This window comes from Pangasianodon hypophthalmus, chromosome 28, assembly GCF_027358585.1.
Source record: "Pangasianodon hypophthalmus isolate fPanHyp1 chromosome 28, fPanHyp1.pri, whole genome shotgun sequence".
Classification (NCBI taxonomy): domain Eukaryota; kingdom Metazoa; phylum Chordata; class Actinopteri; order Siluriformes; family Pangasiidae; genus Pangasianodon; species Pangasianodon hypophthalmus.
In genome coordinates this window covers 6,862,925-6,869,016 of record NC_069737.1, presented here as the reverse complement: position 1 = coordinate 6,869,016, position 6,092 = coordinate 6,862,925, and the positions used below count along the sequence as shown (strand labels likewise).

The 6,092-nt window shown below is 36.6% G+C and overlaps 1 protein-coding gene and 1 long non-coding RNA gene across 4 annotated transcripts in view; one reads left to right on the top strand and one right to left on the bottom strand.

The window, feature by feature from the left end:
• LOC128317677 (uncharacterized) overlaps window positions 1–120 on the top strand; it is a 1,340-nt gene extending 1,220 nt beyond the window's left edge. The window contains exon 2 of the long non-coding RNA XR_008301214.1: window positions 1–120. This exon is cut by the window's left edge and continues 974 nt beyond it. This is a non-coding gene — a long non-coding RNA (uncharacterized LOC128317677).
• Window positions 1–967, bottom strand: part of ncapg (non-SMC condensin I complex, subunit G) — an 11,046-nt gene extending 10,079 nt beyond the window's left edge. Inside the window, exon 1 of one of the 3 annotated variants that reach the window (XM_034301274.2) lies at window positions 849–967. The gene's annotated coding sequence lies outside the window, so the exon portion shown is untranslated. Of the gene's footprint in view, window positions 742–848 lie in introns of those variants that run through there. The other 2 variants (XM_053231176.1, XM_053231177.1) reach the window with 2 other exon arrangements.
• Window positions 968–6,092: the final 5,125 nt, after the last annotated feature.

Genomic DNA, 6,092 nt, shown 5'->3' with positions numbered 1-6,092 from the left:
TGTTACTTTTGGTTTTAATCCTAATCTAACAGGAGTGCAGACGCTGATCTCTGTAAATGTGTTGATTCACTTCTCTTGTCAAAGGTTTAACTTCCTGTATAAATTCAATCCTGACACAGATCCATGCTGCATTTCTAATTTAAACACCATGTCTTACATCTTAACCCCAGAAAGACATCAGGAGTGTCTTGCACTGTCTTCATGTGATAGTCTAGACCTAGATTATACTAAAATTTCTTTTTTTACAACTATAGCATCCATACTTAGATATGCTAAATCACCCACTAATGTACAATTAATGTATATTACCATCTTTATTTTATAATAATCTCTGTACAAGATGTTTAGAAATAATACAAAGTTCTAGTACTAACTTTGGCCATAGCAACTTTTTGTAACATGGAACAACGAATCAGTGCGAAAAAGAATCGATTCATTTTACTGAACTGAACTAAATGAGTCGATTCACAGAAAATAATCGTTTTGCACTTCACCATTTAGTAGCGAGCTATCTAAAACCAGCCAGACAACCAATATACTAACTTTATTTGTTAAAAGTGCTTCGGTTTTATTTAAAAGTTAAAACTGTTAGAGTTTTAAACTCGCACAAAACGCGAGGCCACATTACAAACGTCAACAAAAGCGCCGTTAGCCAAATAGCTAACAGTTAAACCAGCGATGGGGAGAAAAAACAACAACGCAAAAGTAACCCACTTTCTCCACATAATGTTACATAAACACTGTCAAAATAATCATTTACATTTACAAAATTACCCCAGAATGTAAAAAAAACCCAATATATCACATTTAACAAATCTGAATCATCAAAAATTAAAAGCAGAACGTACTTTAAGCGGCTTCTCCTCTTCCGAAAATGGGTCAGTATTCAACCGCCAGTTTTCAAATTCAATTCTCGCGGTATTTCACATCTAGCGCGTTTCCTGGACGAGACTTGTTTAAGGAGCATGCGCAGTTAGCCTCTGTTTGACCTACGTCGACACGTCCGCCATATTGGAAGGGGTTTGAGTCAACGGTAAGTCTATGCAAATTTTTGGAGGGATGTGTGTTTGCTCTTATAAAATCGTCTATAACTTGCTTTATGTTCCACCGATTTTCACAAAATTGATTTTGTTGCAAACATCATAGATTTCTGCATATCGCAGGTAATGTAAATGTAAATACTTATGCATCTATATTTTGATTGAGCCCAATTGCTGGAAACTGCAACAAAGCAGTCCTAAAGTAGGTTGGATTTGCAGTAAGAGATAATAAACGTTGGTCTTCCCTAGAATATAACATAATATATATTTTAAGAATTATTATATTAGTATTTCACTAACTTATTATGTTAGTGAAGGATGCGTTAATTTTTTTAACCATGCAAGTTAATTTATTCAGTGTGTGCATAGCGATTACACAGTTTGTTTGATGATGATTAATAATAGACTATGTGTTGGGTTTGAAAGTGTGTGTGTGTGTGTGTGTGAACACTTGGCGCTGGTTATCTGGAAAATCCATTAGCATTTTTCAGTAGTACTAATTCTGTCATAAACCCTAAAAATTCTCATAAACTCACTTCACTCCACTTTCTCATAAACTACATATGTGACTCTGTTATTTCCATTTACATTTATACATCCCAGGTGAATCAAGAAAGTGTATGTGTGTGTAGAGTCTGAGATGTCCAGCAGGGGGCAGCAGAGATGTAAAATTTTGCCTTTAACTGATATTTCACCTCGCAGCCAGCAGAGGGCGACAAATTACCCACGATATATTTCATATTGACATTATCTATAGTTTGCTACCGTGTCTAGTCAAAGAATATCGCGAAATATGTTTAAATAATATTGTTTGAATAATTTATACGGGACTAAACAGATACTCAAACATACAATTTATCTAAGCTACTGAAGAAGCATTTTGTGTTTAAATATTGAATGTTTCTAGAACATTTAATAGTTTTCCAGTTTGTGACTTTGTCTTTCACTTGTTTTATTTATTTATTTATTTTTTTTTATTATTATTTACAACTGACACTTTCTTGGTACGCAGATTTCCATAACATTGATTTAATAAATGTTACATATGTAATGTATAAAGCACGTGGTTGCAGGCTGTTATAGGAAAGTAATCAATGTCAGGGTGATTACTTATGATGTGACCCGACACAAAACTGAAATTGATTAATTTCCTATAACAGCATGTCTTGAAGTATTTTATCCCTCTTATACCACAGCAATTTGCAAATGATTACAATTTCTAATTTATTAATGAATGACACATTGTTCTTTTTAACTATTTATAGTCAATGTTGTGGAATGTTAACAAGACAAAAAAAAGAATGCAGCTTGTCATCGTGCACATCAGCAATTAGATTTTTTTTTTAATTTCTTCAATAAAAACACATTTTTAATGTGTTAGATTATGTGGAGCAGTTATTACTATGGAAACGATCAGAGCTGCTGTTGTAGAAAATTAATCAACACCTTCTGACCAATCAGAATCAAGAATTTGTTGTAGAAGAGATCATATTGTGATGTCATTAAATAAGCTCTAACTGCTCTGCACCAATCATGTTTGATATGCAAATTTCTAGTGTAAGTCACCTTGAAGGTGGTCACATGACCTTTGAATAACAAATGATAACTGTGTAGTATGTAGTATACAATAGATATATTGGTGGCTCATGCACTATATGAGTATTGGGCTTTTTTCCCACTGTTTTGGCTCTTTGATTTTCTAAATTCCAAATACAGACTACCGCCCCCTGCTGGTGTGGAGAGGAATTTCCTTTCTCGCAGGTGTAAAGTTTGTGTGTATCGGTGGTTTATTGTCATCTTTGCCATGTACCGAAGTCCTACTTCACACCAAAGGCGGAGCACCGCAGGAGTCGTCTTGGTTAGCTCTCGCTCTTTGACCTCGACTTGGTATGTCTCGGATCTTAGCCATTTAATACAAACTATGTGGGTTTTTTTTTTGTTTTTTTTTTTTTTTGTTTTTTTTTAGGGAAAAGCGAACACACACAACACACACCACACACACACACACAAGTGAGTGACTAACATTTGCCAGTTGTCCTAAACCTCAGCCTGGAAAGGGTGTGTGTGTGTGTGTGTGTGTGCGCGTGCGCGTGGTGTGTGTATACACGTGAGTGGGTGGGTTTGTTGATGGAAAGGGTGTGAGATTTTTATTCCACAGTGGAGATCTAGAATAAACCGTCCATCCTGTCGGCCTTGACTCCCCGCCAGCCAATCAGTTTCTGGGATGTACACTTCATCAACATTGCACTCATTATTTATATATATACACACACATTCACATATATATATGCATGTGTGTATATGTGTGTGCGTATGCGCGTGTGTGTCCCATCAGCAGGGATAAGAATAAGTGTTTTATGATGATGGATATGTTGGTGTGTGTTCAATGTGTGTGTCTGCTGACAGCAGTGTGATTAATGAGTCTGAAATTTGAGCTATCTCTCTATTACACACACACACGCACACACCACCACCACAAAGCATTCTTCTCATAATGTCTTCTCATGGTGTCTTTAAACATGGCTTTACACAAGAGTAAATATGCACTGATATGTAAATGACCTTGGACTTCCTCTTTACTTCCTGTTTACTTCCTGTTTTCCACATTATTTATGTTATTCATGCTGATAGCAACAGGCATTTATGAAGTTAAAAATTTTTCTAAATAGGCCTATCTGGTTTTTGATCACACACACACACACAAACACATGCAAAATTGTAGGTTGTATTTCTAACTAGTGATAAATTCTAGTCTTAACTAGCCAATATTTTAGTAAGAGCATAGTAACAATCGTACAACAGTAAGAATGCTAACGACATGAGTTCTGTCGTTTCTAGCATTAACATTTAATGTTTTAGTAAGAATGCTAATTACGGTTTTGACCATTTGTGACAGAGCCATACATTAGCCTTGTAGCTCCACACACGTGATGATTAAAAAATTTAGCTAGGTTAGTTTGGTAGCCAGCGGGATTGGTAAATGGTTGGTAAGAGTGTTGTCATGGTTACCGTTTTAGCAGTGCATCATATCAGCACGAAAAGTATAAAGAGCTTATTCTGTAACAGTTAATGTGAAGCTCCCTTTAAAGGAGCTAACTTCACACACCAAACATGTCTTGGTTGATCAACTACATTTGGGTTCAGGGGAATGAATCATTTCTCTGAAATGTCTGACGTTCCAGTAAGAACACTAAATAGGCGTGAAGTCTAGCATTTGGGATGGAGCCAGTTAATCCGGGTGACTTTAATCAGGGAAGATGAATATGTTAATGATTAAATGAATTGCTTTCCCTGTGAACACACACACACATCTGGATTTGCTTAATAACTGAGAGATGGAAAGATGGGGAGAGAGAGAGAGAACAGGAGAGGGAGTGATGGTGAAAGACAGACAGATAGAGAGAGTCAGAAAGATGAGCGCGGGTGTCTGATTTGTTCTTTTCCTTCATCTACACACACACATCATCATTCCATCTCTTTCTCTTTCACTTTCTGTCTCTCAACCTGTGTCTCACCTCTTACACTCTCTCTCTTTCTGTGTCTTTCTCTTGCTGTCTCTTTCTGTCTCTCTGTCTCTTCATTATCTTTTTTTTATCATGATGTATTGTGGCTTGCTTTAACACACTGTGTATTCATTAAGTATGTATTCATCACTGTGTGTGTGTCTTGGCTATGAAACCAGTGATCTGATTTCCCACACACACACACACACACACACACACACACACACACACACACACACACATACACACACACATATTTACAATTTATCAGGAACTTTCTCTGCACTATCAACATAATCACATTCAGATCGATCATGGAGAAGATCATCAATCACTTAACACTAACATTTAATTTCACACTCACACACTCGTTTATCAGCACACTTCCTCTCACACACACTCACCGAGCACATTTATAGACACTTTATTAGTAATATATTATTCCCACAGAGGACATTAAGACCCAGTCACACTAGATTTTTTTGTGACTTATATTTCGCAAGAGGAATATAATCAATGTAAATGGAATTGCCGTGATCAACAGGTCATGCTGCGGAGTTCCAGAGCGAAACGTCCCCTCTTTGACACGCGAGGTCACGTCATCGAAAAGGGAACTAATAACGCAACTCACTCACGGACATTACAAAACAAAGTGCTAATTTTAGCAGAGATTTAGTCCTGACTATGAATTATCACTTAAAAAACGAGGCGAAGGTACTGAGGCAGTCCAGATGTTGGATTTTCTTTTTCACTCTTTTATTTATTACTGTTCCTGATTTGGTTAGCTCGCTTGCTAGTAATCAACTTTTAGCAAGCAGAGTAGATTGCTTTCCAAACAAACCTCGAATGTATAAACTTTGGGTAAACGTAGGACCAGATTTAGTGCACTACAGTGATATAGTGGCCTTCTATTTAATTTCTCAGTATTGCTTGTTGCTCACTGTTACATTACCAAAAAAAAAAAAAGCTAACTAGCTAATGTTACCGTTATGATCCCTATCAAACCACACAAATGACACATGATCAACTCTTAATCACCTGAAATTGATGCAGTTGTGGGTCAGTGAGCTACTGATCAGAAGGTCATAGGTTCAATCTGTCTCTGCTCTACATTATTGTTGAACCTGTGCTCTGACCATAGCTTATTAACATATGCGAGTAGTAAATCTCTCATTGTTATGTACTTGTACATGTGTGGCAGCCTGAGAAAACCCTTCACATGGTTAAATATGGACATTTTCTACTATATATAGTTCCAATTCTACTGAAACGTCACCTACCTTCTATAACCTAATCTACTTATGGAAAAAACAACAACATTGCTTAATCTAAAAGAATCATACACTATATGGCCAAAAGTAAGTGAACACCTGACCTTCACACAATATGTGGTTCTTCTCCAAACTGTTGCGACAAAGTTGGAAGCAAACAACTGTACAGAATGTATGCCAAGGTGTCCACATACTTTTGGCCATATAGTGTACATTTACAACAGGAAACATCTCTGTCTTATCACCTGAGGTAAAAGTCACTCACGCCGTTTAAAGTC